This window comes from Marmota flaviventris, chromosome 3 (assembly GCF_047511675.1).
Source record: "Marmota flaviventris isolate mMarFla1 chromosome 3, mMarFla1.hap1, whole genome shotgun sequence".
In the NCBI taxonomy this organism is placed as follows: Eukaryota; Metazoa; Chordata; class Mammalia; order Rodentia; family Sciuridae; genus Marmota; species Marmota flaviventris.
This window is the reverse complement of record NC_092500.1, coordinates 176149037-176165844: the sequence shown is the minus strand read 5'-3', so window position 1 is coordinate 176165844 and position 16808 is coordinate 176149037. Positions and strand designations below refer to the sequence as shown.

Sequence of the window (16808 nt, the reverse complement as noted above, 5' to 3'; positions counted from 1 at the left end):
CCTGCAGGGCACTGCCTCTCGCACCCCACTGTCCCTGCACTCAGTGGGCACCGCCTGCACACACTTGTCTATGTGCTCGTCCTTGGGCGGCCAGCTTTCTCTTCCTTTTTGCCTCTTTGCCTGAACACATCCCTCCTGGATTCCATGATTTGGCTCGGATTTCTCTCTGGGGGATCCCCTGTGTTTTCCTTCCCGGTCCCGGCCCACCCCAGCTTGAGCAAACAGTTTAATTTCCTCATTCCCCTGCAGGATCATCAGCTCCTGGGAGGCAAAGACAATGCACTTTTTTTTAATTTCATTTTTTATCAGTGCATTATCGTCATACATAACACTGTGGTTCATTTACAGAATCACGTGTGCGTGGAATGTGACTGGCTCCACTTCAGCCTCTCCTACTTCCTCTTTCCCTCCCCTCCTTCCCTCCTCCTATTTCCCTTCCTCTACTCATCTCCCTTCTCTTTATTGATTGTTTTTCATTAGTGCTTTGTAGATACACATAAAGGTAAGTCTCATGTGCTGTGTTGTTATACGTCCATAACGTAACTGGATCAGTTTTATTCTGCGGTGCCTGTCTTTCCCCATCTTACTCCCTCTTCCTCAGCCCCTTCCTCTGCTCACTGATCTTCTGTTTTCATGTGGTTCCCCCCCCCCCCCTGTTTTTTTCTTATTTTGGTCTAGCATCTGCAGATGAGAGAGAACATTCAACTCTTGAGTTTCTGGGTCTGGCTTCTTTAATTCAGTATTTTTTTTTTTACTTCCATCTATTTACCATCAAATTCCATAATTTCATTCTTCTTTATGACCAAGTAAAACCCCATTGTTTATACGACCATATTTTCTTTATCCATTCATCTATGGATGGGCACCTGAGCTGATTCCATAACATGTGAAACATGCTGATATAACATTGCTATCACTATAGTATGCTGATTTAGTTCTTTTGAATTAATACTAAGGACTGGGATAGCTGGATCATATGGTGGCTCCATTTCCAGTCTTTTGAGGAAACTCCATAGAGATTTGCAGTGGTTGTACTAACTCAAAATCATAACAAACACCAAAATGATAAATGACACAATAAATGGGCAAACAAACTACACAGACACCTCTCAAAAGAAGAAATGCAAATAGCCAACAAATACATCTAAAAGTGTTCAACATCTCTGTCAATCAGGGAAATGCAAATCAAAGCTACGTTGAGATTTCATCTTACTCCCATCAGGATGGCAGCCGTCAGGAATTCAGACACTAATAAATGCTGGATGTGGGGAAAGACACACTCACACGTTGTTGGTGGACTGCAAGTTAACAGTGTGTGTTTTTGTCTCTGATTCGCCAGGCAGGACCCTTTGTCCAGGTGGCCACACCAGGGCCTACTCAGGCCGGCTGTGCAGAAGGCACGTGGGGGTGGGGGAGGCCTCCCTGATGCAGCCAGGGACATGATTCCAGCTTCTCTCCCACTGAGCAGAAGAAATTGGTGACTGAGTGGATCAAACTACCTTTTATTAAGTGGACAGCTGACACCACTGCATGTGAGCTGCAACCCAGAGTGGAGCCCCGCAATCATGGGAAAGGAGCATTTTCTTGATGTTTTCATCTTAAAGATTCCAAATCTACATGGGGCCTGCTCCTGGGACGGCAGAAATGTCCCTTTCTCCACACTGGCGAAGTCCACAAACTCTGCTTCCTCCTAGGCTTGGGCACAAGATTTAGGGAACCACACTGCCTACACTATGCCGTCTGTCATCGCGGCTGCCCGCAGGGTATCGCCACAGTGAGACACGCGCCTTAGCGACTCTCCAGGACTGTTCCTGCAGGGTTTGACAGCTAAGAAAAGGAGAATGATGTCAGGGGGGATTTGGACAATAGCAAAAGGGGAAATGTTATTTCAGAATTACGGGAGCAGTAACAGTTGTGACTATCTAGATTTTTCTTGCTCCAAAATCTTCAAGAGTCTTCTAAATGATCCTCGGCTATTTCACCAGATAGAAAACAAAAAAAGGACATGTACACAGCAGAGTCCTCCATTAGACATTAGTTACCAACAGAACCATCAGAAACAAGTAACACTCATAAAAGTTGGGAGATTCTGGTCATCAACTCCAAATATTTACACTGTAAATAAATTAAATTTTAAACATCAAATTCTCATGTGTATGGTTAGGCAGCAAAAACTTTAAACGGGGAAAGGATACCAGGTATGGAGGCACCTAATTGGAGGCACCTTTAAGAACAGAGACAACCAAGTTCTACTTGTGTCTGCAGTTGGACCAGCTGCTGGAGACATGGCTGGTTCCACAAGGGGTCACCCACCTGCTCATGAGGCCACATTGTTGAACAAGTGAGTGAAACTCTTGTGCCATCATTTTAAAGCCACTTCTCTTTCAGAAGAAAAAGTGTAACACGCAACTAATGTTAGATATTAAAAGACAAATGATAAGTTGCTAAACTTATCCTTAACACAGCCCATCTCCTCTTCAGATTCTCAATACTACTAATGATTTAAAAACAAAACATTCAAAATATTTATATTTTTGCACACTGAGATGTGCATTCCTCAGGGCAGGAGACTTAACAAACTTGGTCCATATCTTCTGATGGGAGCATGATGCATTTTATAAGAGAGATTTCTGAAGTTCAGAATAATCTGTCCAGAAACCTATTTAAAATACACAGTCAGCATGCAAAATGGAAGATGTTATGTACAATCTAAAAACTAAGGACAAGTAATGCAGGCTATAAACTACACCAAGGGAGCAATATTAGTCATGGGTTTGAGACACCTGCATGAAAATACCACAACGGTCACTAACCAAATCGATAGGCACCAAAGGCAAGATAGATTCTGACTAGTTGGAAAATGTTTTATTTCCTTTTGCTTGCCAACAAAATAAGAATAATCACCAACACAGACCTAAAACTGTAGGTTCTAAACAAACACTAATAACGCAGGTAGTTAGTAGTGACTTCACTGTGGTTGGAAGACGAGCTGAGTATCTCCTCGCACTGCCCTGCTGGGAAAGCAGAGGTGACTCTGAGCATGCCGAGGGGCTGTCACGGCAGAAGGGCCACACGGCCAGGCCACAGGCTGGGATGCATTCTCATGGGCAAAGAGGGGGCCTGGAGCTCGGCTGTATTGTCTCTGTCCCACAGGCTGCTGGGAAAGGACAGGAGAAGAACCCTAAACGCTGGGCCAGTGTGTGCTGCTGGCTTCGTGAACCTGGTCCAGGGAGACTGGCAGGACATCAGAGTGGGAGCCCTGGCCTTGGAACCAGTTCCCACCACCCATAGCTGTTTATCCTGAGCAAGGCTGCTAAGAGCCAAGTATATGATGCATAGCATTTTTGGTGGAAAGGTGAGGCCAGCTAGCCATGGAGATGATATGATTATGTTAAGATTTGCATTCATATGGATATTGGACTCCTGCTGTTCACCTTGGCCTGCTAAGGGACTCCTGGAGAGTTCCCATTGGTTGGGGAAGTACAGTAGGAGGGAGTTCCCGGGGAGGAACTTGCTCTGGCAGTTCAGGGAGGAGGCCGCGTGTGTGGATCGAAAATCTTCCCGGGCGCATACTAGACATTGGCGGCAGTTTCAAAAACTAAAGTTTGTTCCTGCTTGAGTGGCTCGTGATTTTGTGCCCAGCCAGACTGCGGCACAAGGCAGTTTCTCTCATTTTCCAGATACATTTGTGAGCTCTGTAAAAATCAGCAGATGATCCCTGAAATCTAGGTTCCTGGGACAATGAAACCCTAGCAGGGAACAAAATACAAGTGACTGCCACTGTCTTTATTCCTGCTGATACAAGTCACACCCTTGCCCTCTGATACTGGGATCTGTCTTACATGGCCCCAGATGTGAAACTGGACTCTGTGAACTCATGAAGAGGAAAGGCTGCAGCCAGGCACTTTGCCAGCTTGCTCCTCTTGCTTGTGAGTCCCATTTGAATGGGATGTCACTGAGGCAGGTTACTATTTTGGGAGTGTGTTGCCTCCAAGACAGATGTGGGTGGCCAGAAGTGACTGGGGCTTTCTGCGATCTGAAAGGGGAGTTTCGAACACCAGAGAAGCTGCAAGGAGGGAAAAATGACTACATGCAGAAGCCAGAGTTGCCCAGGTGGTTAGGAACATCTGAGTTCTAGGCTACACGGGGCAGTCGATAATCCATTGACTTTCAGCTTCAGATCCTCCTACGTGGCCTCCTCCCTGATAACAGTGCTGGGGACTGTAAATATTTCCCTTCATGCGAGAGAGTTCTGGGCCCTGGAGTGTGCACTCCTGGAGTCACACCCTCCTCTCTCCAAGACCTACTGGCAGGAAGCAGTAGCACACAGCAAGCCTCTCCCCAGCCGCTTCCCCAGCCAGCACCTGGGTGGTCCCGGGAGGCAGCTTGTCAGTGACCTCCCGACAGACACCTGCTGCAGCACCCTCAGCAGCTTGTCCAAGTTCCCATCAACCCTGGGCACAGGCCTGGTCTCAGCCCTGGGAGAAGTTATTCACACAGACGTATTCCTTTACTGGGTGAGGTGATCAGCCCAGGGCTGGAGACTTCTATCCACATCTGCTGCTCCTCCACCCCTCAGAGATTCTGGTTCTGTATGGCAGCCTCCATTGCTCACGTCTCTTAGGCTGAACATTGCATTACACTCTGTCAAGCTGCTCTGTGATCCTGAGTGGACCCTGACTGATACTCTAGATCTCAACACTAATAAAGTGGAAAGAAACGTGGAGACTAAAATCATTATGGGGGTAGGTGGACAAATGATGGCAAAGTAATATAAAATGAACTTCTATGAGGATCCTTCACTTCCTTGGTGTGTTCGTGCTCACAAGCATGTGTGTGTATGTGGTGGGAGTGGTCAGCTGAATGCTATTGTATCAATAATTATAATAAGGAAATTAGCTGTGAATAATGCTTAGAAATTTTTAGGAATGTTCCAGTAATGATTATCTGTTGGCCTACAAAACAATCTGATGCTAAAGTCAAGAACAATGATATACTGATAACACTGAATTATATACTTTAGTTGAGCTTCATGGTATGTGAATCCTATGTCCAGACAGTTCCTATTAAAAGAAAAAAAGCCCAGGACTAGAGAACAGAGAATAGAGAACTAAAGAACACGGAAGTCAGATTTGCCTTAACTCCCAGGTCCATGTTGGTCACATCCAGGACACCTGCACAGATTTATTTGGAGAATGAATAGGGAACGTGGCCAGAAAACAGATCTCCTCATTTTTCCAGGAAGGTGGGGCAGAACCCGGGCTCTGTACCTTGGTCAGCATGTCCCTTCAGCTGGAATTTCACTCCCTTCCTACTTCACTGGAAGGACTTAGAGTGAGCCTCCCGGGAGCTGCTTCAGATATCACCACCTCTGTCTAACCCTCCCACAAGTCCAGTTCCTCCTGGTCCATGACTGCAGAGTGGATCATGGCTGGACCGTGCAGTTGACATCTCTGTAACTCTCTCTTCTCCCCTCTGCATCTGCATCCAGGATCACTGGCATTCATGGCTTGAAGCAGAGTCCCGCTGGGAGGGGTGGGGCTAAGTAAGAGAAGTGCCCTTGCCTGTTTGGGGAGGAAATGTCTCCTAAACCCCATCACACTGTGTGCTGGCTTGGTCGCAACCTTGCCTTCCACTCTCACGAGTGTCCCAGTCAAAAGGGTTAATTCCACCCCCCTATCTGCATAGCAATATGACCCTCGTGGATTGGTAAGAGCAGTGCAGAAGCCCTGGTGGAGTATTCAAGAATGAGAGGCCTGGGCCAGTGCCCCTGGGTTTCCTGCTGCCTGCTATGGCACAGAAGAGTTGTAGACATCCTCACAGCTTTAGTGGAAGAACTTGAGAGAGACTGAGATCACTCTTCTGCAGGGAACAGGAGCCTTGACTCATAGGCCCTGCTTGGATTGCCCAAATCTAGCATCCTGATGAGAGATCCAGCTATGATAACAGAATCACAGGCCGGGGCTGAGTCAGAATCTATGCATCTTCCCTAATTCCAAAGAAACAGATCCCAAATCACTCCAGATGTGGAATCCTGCAACAGGGCGGCAAGGACACACAGGGTCCTGGCCAGGTGGCAGAGAGAGACACATCCCACAGGGCTACAGCAGAAGCCACACTCCAGCCAGCCGCACTTCCTGCTCAGGATGCCATCTGAGGGTTTCTTTAAGAGAATGCCTGCCTGAATGGAATGATTTTCAGTGGGAGAGGCCAACAGTTAATTTTCAGGTGCCAGGATAATAACATCACCTCCAAAGCTCATCAGAGGAAGTAGTAGGCTCAAAGCAGGAGGAGGCCAATGCAAAAAAGACATACCGTTATTTTGAAGTTTGAGATGTGTCTCATTCATCTTTACCCTTAATGCTACATCCCAGAAGCTAAGAATTTGCACCTGAAGGGAGCAGAGATACTCAAATATTTACTAAAGGTAAACAAGCCAAGTCTCAGGTTGAAAGGCTGTGTTACTTGGGTAAAGCCGCCCTGCATTCCCAATTCACTCCAGGCTGCAATGCCACCTTATGTCAAAGGAACAAGATGACTGATGGGTGATGGAGACTTTTACTTTCCTACAAGAGGGTACCCAAGCAGGGGAAGTGAAGCACACATTCTCTTCTTTTAGAACGGGGATGGGCCAAGCAAGGTCTGATCTTTGAGCCATCACTGTCAGAGTGATCGGACTAGCAGATTATGAAGATCCATGAAACCCCACTAAGCCCCAGGTACTGCAGAGATCAAAGTGGTTTTGCAAGTTCACCAGGTGGGAAGAGGAAGAGGAAGGGAGAGCTCTGCTGCTGGGGAAACTTCAGTTTGTAGGAGGCTGAGGATTCTGCTGCCTCTGAGGATGGGGTGGTTGTGGCTGCCCAACAGACCCGTGTGGTACTTCAGGCATTTTATGTAACTCAGACAACACTGGGGAAAGTGGATGAGTCACTGAGCCAACAGAGACACTGTGACCACTGGGGAGAGGACAAAATACAGCCCTGAAATGATGAACTTGAGATAGTTTGTGGGGGAGAGAAGGACAGGTGAGAAAATACTGAGATAATAAAAATGTGGAAACATTCTTGAATTGGTAAATTATTGTTTTTATTACCATTGAATGATACCATGAGTCAGACACGTGATGGAGGACATAAGGGCCAGCCTGACCCGGTCCCTCGATTCAGCAGGAGTGTGCTTTAGTAAAGACCACAGCACTGTTGATGAGGGATTTTATTCCCTGTGATCTGAAACCCGTGTCAAGATGGGACCTGGTGGTGTCATCGCAGTGAGGCAGTGGTCCCTCCTGCCTGCATGTCCCAGAAAACTTTGTCCCCATTAAGGAATGAGCAGGGAGCAGGAAGAAGGAGATAAAAGAAAGCAGAGAAAGAAAAGAGGAAGAGGAGGAGTGGGATGGGGGAGGCTGTCGGCAAGGCAGGCCACGGAGAGACCCGGAGTTAAAGGGACAAAGGAAGCAGGTATCCTGTGGATTTGGTCAGATAAATATCTTGAGGGAAAAGTCACCAAAATGTTGAACCTGTGAAAAAGTTTAAGTTTTTTAATCCATAGAATGTTTAAAATTTTGATATACAGTGTAACAAATGTTTCCTGGTAATTTCACTGTTTTATATCACTAAATTATAAAAATGAAAATACTAATCACAAAAAGAAATCAAATACATAAGAAAATAAGCCATTTAAATCATAAATCCAAAAAATACATTTGGAACAGTAGAAGAATTATTTCAAGATGAGATCTTCTGCAGTTATTTTTTGTTCTACTGGAAGGTTATAATGTATATTTGCAGCATTAAGCTAGACTTTCCTGACCAGTCGCTTGCTCCCTGATGGTGAGTGTCCAGCTGTGCACACCTTGTAAATGCTGCTCAACTGGCCAGATAGGCAACAGGGAATTTGTTTCTTGGCAGAAAAATTAAAAGAAGAAAAGTGATTAGCTTTGATTTCTTTTCACATTTCTAGTTTTGCCCTAGATTCTTTAGAGTCATAAAAAAAAAAAAAAAGACAGAAAAAGTAAAAAAAAAAAAAAAAAAGTCGTGATGAGTCATTCTGTAAACAATGTTCAAAGCCCTTAACAATTTCCTCGGGTCTGCACAAAGCTCCCAGGGATGTGTTCCAGCTAATAATCTACTTCAATTCATATTCAATTACAGCAATTCATGGCAAGGAAATAAGGAGTCACTGCACAGATTATTTAATTGACCCATTCCTGAATGTGTGATTCTTGCACCTGGATTGACTTGCATGTCCTCATTCTTGCTCCTTCCTACCCTGTGCCCTCCCCTAGGATACACAGCATCCCATCTTGTGCACTGTCCCTCACTTCAGGCTGTTTGGATGCCTGGAAAGCATCCAGAGCAAGACTGAACAAAGAGAGAGAGAGCACTAGATTAGGAGCAGAAAACTTCTTTTATTTTTTCTTTACTTAAAGAATCAAACCTTCAGAGAATATGTAACTTTAGGAGAAAAGGAAAAAACAACAACTTTCTACTTTCACTCACTTAGCAGTCCTTTAACTAGGACTACCTTTTCTGAAATGTCTAACTTCTTTACATTTCTTATCCAAAAGAACCAAACTAACGTACAAATTAAAACATGGTAAACACTGGGTAGTCTATCAAGGAAAGAAAACTATAGACCAATACCCCTGATGACCAAAGACACAAAAATCCTTAATAAAATATTGGCACATCACATTCAAAAACACATTAAGAAGACAGTACAACATGATTTATGGGTTTCACGCAAGGGATGCAAGGTTGGTTCAAATAAGCAAATCAATAAATGTAATTCACCACATAATTAAAATTAAGGACAATAAACACAAGATCATCTCAATAGATGCAGAAAAGTCTTTGATAAAAGTCCAGCTCCCATTCATAATACTAGGTATAGAAGAACTTACCTTAACCTATAGTTATGTACACTAAACCTAAGGTCAATGTCATACTGGATGGAGAAAAAAGAAATTTCTCTGAAATCAAGAACAAGACAAGGATGTCCATTCTCATCATTCCTATTCAACATAGTCCTTGAAACCCTAGCCAGAGAAATCAGGCAAGAGAAGGAAAATAAAATGAAAATAAAGAAGATCAAATTATCTCTGCTGATGACAGGATCCTACATCTAGAAGTTCCTTAAAAATTATACCAGAAGTCTTACAGAGCTAAAAAACAAATTCTTCAAAGTAACACAGTACAAGATCAACAGTCATGAACCAACAGCTTTCCTATACTCCAATAATGAATTTGCTGAGAACAATATCAGGAAAACTATCTCATCCCCAACCTCCAAAAGTAAATAAAATACATAGTAATAAATCTAAGGAAAAATATTTTTTATAATTAAAAGTCTATAACACTGGAAAAAAATTGAAGACTTTAGAAGATAGAAAGAACTCCCATGTTCTTGGATAGGCAAAATTAATAAAATAGCCACACTATCAAAAGTGTTATACAGGTTCAATGCAATCTCTGTTAAAATACCAATGACACTCTTCACAGAACCAGTTAAAAAAAAAAAAAAAAAAAAAACTCCTAAAATTCATTTGGAAGAATAAAAGACCCAGAATAGTCTAAGTAATCCTGAGCAAGAAGAGTAATGCTGGAGGCATCATAATATCTGGTCTGAACTAATATTACAGAGCTATTGTAACAAAAAATAGCATGGTATTTGCATAAAAGCAATGGAAGAGAAGACACTGAGATAAACCCAGATAGATACAGTCATCTGATACTAGGAAAATGTGCCAAAAGCATATGTTGGAGAACAAATAGTTCTAGGAAAACTGGATATCCATATGTAGAAGAAGGAAACTAGATTCCTTTCTCTCACCCTGCACAAAAGTCACCTCAAAGAATATCAAATACCTAAAAATTACATCAAAAACTTTGTAAGTATAGAAGCAACCATCAGGTCAATGCTACAACATGTTGGTGCAGACATTGACTTCCTTAACAAGATCCCAAAAGCTCAAGAAATAAAACCAGGAAATCAATAAATGAGAAAGCATCAAGTTTAAAAAAAAATAAATAAAAACTTCTGCACAGGAAAGGCTAGAAAAGCATGAAGAGAGACTACAGAATGGTAGAACATCTTTGCTATGTACTCCTCAGACAGGGGAGTAATATTCAGAATGTATAAGAAACTCAAAACACACCCAAAGAAAAAAAGAAATGGCCAAATTGATACATAGGCAAAATAAATAAAAAATTTCTCAAAAGAAGAAATACAAATGGCTAACAAATATGTGAATTAAAAAAATTCAACATTCCTAGAATCAGAAAAATGCAAATCAAAAGTACATTTAGATCTCATTTCACTCTAGTTAGAATGGCAATTATCAAGAATACAAATCATAACAAATTCTAGTGAGGATGTTGGGAAAAGGCATACTGAGACTTTGTTCGTGGGACTGTAAATCAATTCAAGCACCTTGGAAAGCAGTATGGAGACTTCCAAAACCCAGGAATGAAACCACCATATGACCTAGCTATTCCACTCCTTGGTATTTATCTAAAAGAGGTAAAGTCAGCATACTATATAGCAATACAGGCATATCAGTGTTTACCATAGCTAAATCATGAGGCCAGTCAGGTAACCATCACACACAATGGAGTTGCACTGAGTCACAAAGAAGAATGAAATGGTATTTTCTGGAAAACGGGTAGAACTGGAGAACATCATGTTAAATGAAATAAGCCAGACTCCAAAAGTCAAGGGTGGGAATGGTTTCTTCATACACAGATACTAGAGCAAAATGTGGGGGGGAAAGTGGGGAGGGTCCTTCTGAAAACAGAAGGGTGATCAGTGGAGTTAGGGAAGGGGGTAGAGAAGGAAGAGGGAAGGAAAAGGACAAAACTGCAGAATAAGGTTGACCAAATTCTGATGTGTACATATATGAATATTCCACATGGATTGCACCTTTATGTGTATTCGTAAAGCACCAATTTAGGAAAACAACAATAAATTGAAGGAAGAACAGTAAAGTAGAGGAAGGGGACCCAGGGTATGAGGAAGGAAGGCACGGAGGAGGTACTTGGGACAATTCATATCCAGGCGTGTATGATTACGTCAGGATGAAACCCACTATACGTACAACTATAACATACTCTAAAACCTTTAAATATACAGATGACTTAGGCAAATTCGTATTTTTTTTAAAAATCTCAAGCCTAAAATGAATACTAACAAAATATATAAATTAGAAAATACTTTATATAATTTTTGGAAATTTTTCATAATATTTTTACATATTTGGGTAAAAACTAGAATAAAGGTTGATAGGGAAAAAAATCAAAGAAAAGAATCCCAGAAAAGCATAAGAGTAGTTGACTGAACCCTGGGTTTAGTGAGTGCAGGAGTTCTCCGAGCAAAGGATGGATGATTAGGACACAGTGTGGCTGAGTCACAATGTCCCCAGAGGCAGATGTCTGCAAAGTACAGCTTTCAAGGGTGGTGGCAGTAGGCAGTGCCTCCTGTCCTTGTTCCCAACTCTGGGCTCTGCCATGTTTACCCATGCTGTTCTCTGAAGAGCTGTCTAAATCTCAAATAACCACGAGCATTCTTCTGCTTAAAGGCTGCCCAGCTCTCTGTCTCAGCACCAGGAGGTCTCCTCAGCCTGTGCTTACGGAAGCCCTGGGAGTGCCTCTAAGTACCCCGGGAAGGGAGGAGAGCTTTGGCTTCCTTGGTGTCTAACTCCCCAACTCGCATCCAAGAACCTGAGAAAGTATTTATCTTGTTATTGATTGGATAAACAGTTGGTTTTAAAGGCATTATCAAGTAACAAAACCTTTTAAAAACCATTAATGAAGGGGATAACATCTTAATCTTTAGCACAGCAGGAAAGACCCGCTTTGAGGAGACTCACAAACATTTCAAAGGTTATGCTTCAAGCTCTCAATGTACCATGCCACTTAGGTCTGAACATGCATTATTTTTTTCTTCTACAAAAGCCCTCATACACTCTCTTCCACCAGCTAAGCCCCACTTCATTTAACCATTCATGCAACTACAGATGATTTTTCAAGAGTCAATCTGAGGTAACTTGGCCCCTGTCCTTCTGAAGCTGGGTAGATGTTTCTTCCTAGATGCCCTTTGTCCTAAGGACGGGACCAGCCCATCTGCGAGGATGCTCCTTAGTGAGCACTGTGAGCACTGTGACGGGTCTTACGCACCTCAGCCTGGAAGTGCTTTCCACATAATGGATGACCAATAAGTACTGAATCGAATTTAGCCCAAAGGATGATCAAATTATCAATTCAGCTAATTATGAACTGGACCAGTCAGTGTAAGGGATTTTAGAGTGCATCAGCTGACAGGAGAGGATTAAAGGAAGCTGGAAACCATCTGGTGGTACTGAAGGCCTTCAAGGAGTCAGCCTAAGGAGGCTGTGATGAGAAGGGTGGATTCTCTAGGGAGGGGCAGATTCTCTAATGAGTCTCTAAAGGAAAAGGAAGCTCAAAAGACAATGCCAGATGCTCCCCTCAAAGCACAGTAACAAATGCTGTCTTTTACAGAGAAGAGAAAGAGCCTGTATGGACAGATGGAGCAGCCTCCTCAGCTCTTCAGATGAGCTCAGACCAGGAGGGAGGAGCAGGAAGATGGATCAAGGCCACCCTTACCCACCTGCAAACAGAGAACCGTAGCCACCTGCACAATATCCTCGGGAAGCCTGCAGGAGCCAAAGCGCATCTGTGGGATGGGGCTGAGGCAAGGGAAGCCATTTCTTGGCAGTCAGTAAATGGAATCCTACAAACGTGAAAGGGCTTGGCTTGGCACTAAAAGATGTGATTCTAAGAAATGGCAGGGAGGAAGAAAAGTGGCTGGGGTCAAGGTACTGCCACATTTTCAGAGTACAAGTGTGACCTGGGACTAAAATTTGTGGAATCGACCACAATCAGAGCAAATACAGACCAAGACAGGTGAGTCAGCTCTACCTAGAACACCCCTGGTCTGTGGACTTCTCTTCTCAGTTAATGGCAGCACAATTCCTGTCTGTGCCACACCTTGGAGTTCCTGCTCCTCCCTGACGTCTGCACTCCACTTCAGAGGCCTACCAAGGAGCTCTCAGAGTGACCTTGTCACATGGGTGTGTCCTGACACTCCTATTGGGATGAACCCACTCATCCAAGTCTCCAGGATGATGCACCCTGGGGCACCATGTGGCCCTGTGCTCCTGCCTTCAGTTCACTACACACCTGCCTTCCCTCCATCTCCTCTAGAGCTCCTCTCTGTCCATCCTGCCAGAGACACTGCTTCCCCAGGTGCTGCTCTGACCTCTTCCTCCAGGCACACAAATGACACCTGCCTCTATGTATGCAGTGCCAGCTTCTCCCTTGGCACTTCCTGGTGACCCACCTTCAGGGTGACCCCTCAAGGCTTTCTCTCACTTCTCTTCTGTATTTTTCTCTATGGAATTATCACCTGGAAAATAACTTCTTCTGGGTCAGTTAAGGCTGGTAGGGACTCAACACTTATTGAAAGAATGAAGAAATTTAAGTGAACTATGATAATAATATGGCCCAAAGACTTGAGACTGTGGGTTGTATTGATTTCCCTTGTTTGGCAACACCAGGGGTTGGGCCCAGGGCCTCACATTCTAGGCAAGAACTCTACCAGGGAGCCACAGCGTGTGTCCCCCTAGAATGGAATGTTAACACAGGAAGATCTAATGTTCCCTTGGGGATCAGAAAGATCCTGTAAGTGACCTTCCCATACACCAGCCATATCAATAAGGAGATTACTGAGTAATGAGATTCATGCTCTTGGAGGAACTGGGCAGAGTGGCAGAAAGTAAAAGGATAAGGACAAAAACAATTAAAAATACAATGAACAGGGGCTGGGGATGTGTCTCAAGCGGTAGCGTGCTTGCCTGGCATGCGTGCGGCCCGGGTTCGATCCTCAGCACCACATACAAACAAAGATGTTGTGTCCGCCAATAACTAAAAAAAATATATTAAAATTCTCTCTCTCTCTCTCTCTCTCAAAAAAAAAAATACAATGAACAGAGGAAAAACTTGTGAATGGCTCTGGAGTGGACCCAGAGTATCCTGACAACTGTCAATGGTTGTTTTAGCCCATTCTTCCAACCTATCTGAATCTGTGACGTCCCTGGGCTGAATCCTTTCATTGTTTGTGAGCTGTTTAAAACTATAAATTACAGAAAACTCACAGTACTGCAGATGAAAGCTTTCCAGAAACATATGAATAATTGTTTTCAGGGTTTCCTTCCCATAATAAGCCGGTTTTGTATCTATTTACACTTAATTTCAACGTTACATTCTACTATACATGAGTATTTGACTTATTCTCTTAAAAATTCATAGCATCCTATTATTTTCCTCATTAAGCAATCAGCTGAAAAAATCTTTGACATAGACTCATTTTACATTTATATGAAGCGTGATTATACTATTTTAAAATTTATCCTTTAACAGAACTGAGACTTTATCACATACGAGGTCTTATTTACCTCAATTACAAATACAAAAGCTATGGAAAGACACAGCGTTGGGAGTAGAACCCCCCGTTTCCCAATTCATGAGAATAGCACCTTACTTAAGAAAATCAAGAACAATAAATTTGGCAACAGAAGTCCCACAAATTAGTAACAGCTAAGCAAGGAAGCAGAGATCACTGATGCAGAATGTGTTTCCAGAAGGTAGCTTTGACTCCAAGCCACTGTCTTGGGGCTTTCCTGGATAACAGGTCATGTAAGTGCATCAGAAGGTCACCTGCCAACTCAGAACTGCAAGGAGGTTGTGTGCACATCACAAGAAGACAAGGCTGCCTGATCCGACGGTCGAAGGCTGGTCAGCACATGGTTGCACAGCTACTTAAGAATCAGAACCACTGGCTGATGTTAGTAATGAGCGTGTGCCCTTCAGAAAGGGGTGGTGCTAATGAACAAGGGAGGGATCAACCCAGACCCTGAGGCCTGATTCTACAAAAACTAGGTCAAGGGAACTGGCCAGGATCATCCTGGGATTAGAGGAGGGCTAGGGAACTCTGAAGGAGCATGATCTAACTCATCGTTCAGTTGTAAGAAATGGCAAGGTGCCATAGCCCCCAATCCTTGAGCAGCCACCACCCCCAATCAGTCAGCAGTAATCAGGTCTTTCTGAGTTAAAATCTGTAGGGTTTGTTTTTTAGGCACAGAACTACTATAAATTAATAGACTACAGTATAAACATGACTTTTATATGGACTGGGAAACCAAAAATGACCTGTGTCTTGGTTTATTTTACAATTAGCTTATTACAGTGGTTTAGAATCATACCCACAGAATTCTCTGGGATTCCTGTGTTAAAATATTATTTTTCCTTTTCTATTTAGAAAACATGAAAAAAATTAAAATAGAATAAAATGGTTAGCAACTAAAATATGGTTTTATCTACAATTTTAAAAACTCCAGCTCTGTTTCCCACCTGACAGCCCATGTGCTAGGAGGGGAGCAGGCTGTGCTAGGGTTATTGGGACCACCCCTCGGCTCTGGTAACAGTGCTGCATGGTGATACTTGGAGATTTATTCCAGGTGACACCTCATTTAGTTGGCAAAGTAACTGATTAAAATGGGAAGGGAGACAGGTAACACAATTTATGTTCCAAAACAAGGAAATGTCAAGATGATGTTTAACGTTTTCCAAAGAATGCTTATTTGAAAATTATTTCCACTTTGAACAATTAAAATATTTAACATGATTCTCTCTGCAAACAATAAGAAAAGTAATTCTAGACAGACGACACATGATAAATCCTGATAGCTGAGGCTCACCAGGAAGGCTGCGATGAGCTGAGAACTGAGAGCAGGCACCTGCACTCCCGGCTTGGAGTCCACGTTGACTTTCAGGGTAGAAGCTCGTTTCCAAAATACTACTTATTTGATTTTAGATAATCATTAGAGAAACTGTTGAGATATGCACATTTATAAACATGATGACATACGAATTACACTTAATTCAATTAACATTTAACTCAATTTTAGAAAAATTAAAGTGACAATTTTAACTATGAAAGTTTGATAATTTATATTCAGTTTTGTGTTCGGCAACAGCAATCATCATCTACTTATATTTTGTACATCATACACACACATACATATATTATTGCTTAAATTACTTAAAGGAGTAAAATCATCTCAGTTCAGCTTTTATTAGAAAACATATCTGAACTAGTGTAACAAATTCATCGTGTCTGTTTAGGATTTTGATAACTATAACCTTATAGTAAATTCCTGGAATAGGGATCTGAAAAGTAATTTCCAATCATTACTTTTTTCTCTATTAAAATTTATACGGGGTAAAAATGGGAGTTCATAATCTGCTTGAATCAAATGTATGAAATATGATATGTCGAGAGCTTTGTAATGTTTTGAACAACTAATAATAAAAAAGAATCAAAAAAAATAAAATAAAATAAAATTTGCTTTTCAGTTTTAATTTTAATTTTTTTAAATTTTAAACTCCCATAGTTATGTTAATGGGATGTGGGGAAGTCAAGGTCACGCCCTCCCCACCACTGGAAGGGGAGTCAGCGGATCCCCACCAAGGGCACTGGAAATCTGAGTGTGGGAGAGCTGACCGCCCGCCTCACTTTCCTCTGACTGTCCTTGACCCTGGAGACTTAGCGGAACATTTACCTGCTCTCATCAGCAAGATGCCACAATCTACACCCAGTGCCTTGAAAGCAAAGGAGCATGCCACTCCCCTCTTCCCTCTCTTTTGCAGTTATTTATGCCAGTTTATCTCCTGCTACTTCTTTGTGCCATCGACAATAGCTCTGTGCAAACACAGACAGATGAGACTGTGAAA

At 42.7% G+C, this 16808-nt stretch overlaps 1 protein-coding gene across 1 annotated transcript in view; it reads right to left on the bottom strand.

Annotated features, from left to right (window-relative positions):
- The window catches only part of Csmd1 (CUB and Sushi multiple domains 1), a 1338703-nt gene that overhangs the window by 1187505 nt on the left and 134390 nt on the right, over nucleotides 1-16808 (bottom strand). The gene's annotated exons all lie outside the window — the stretch shown is intronic.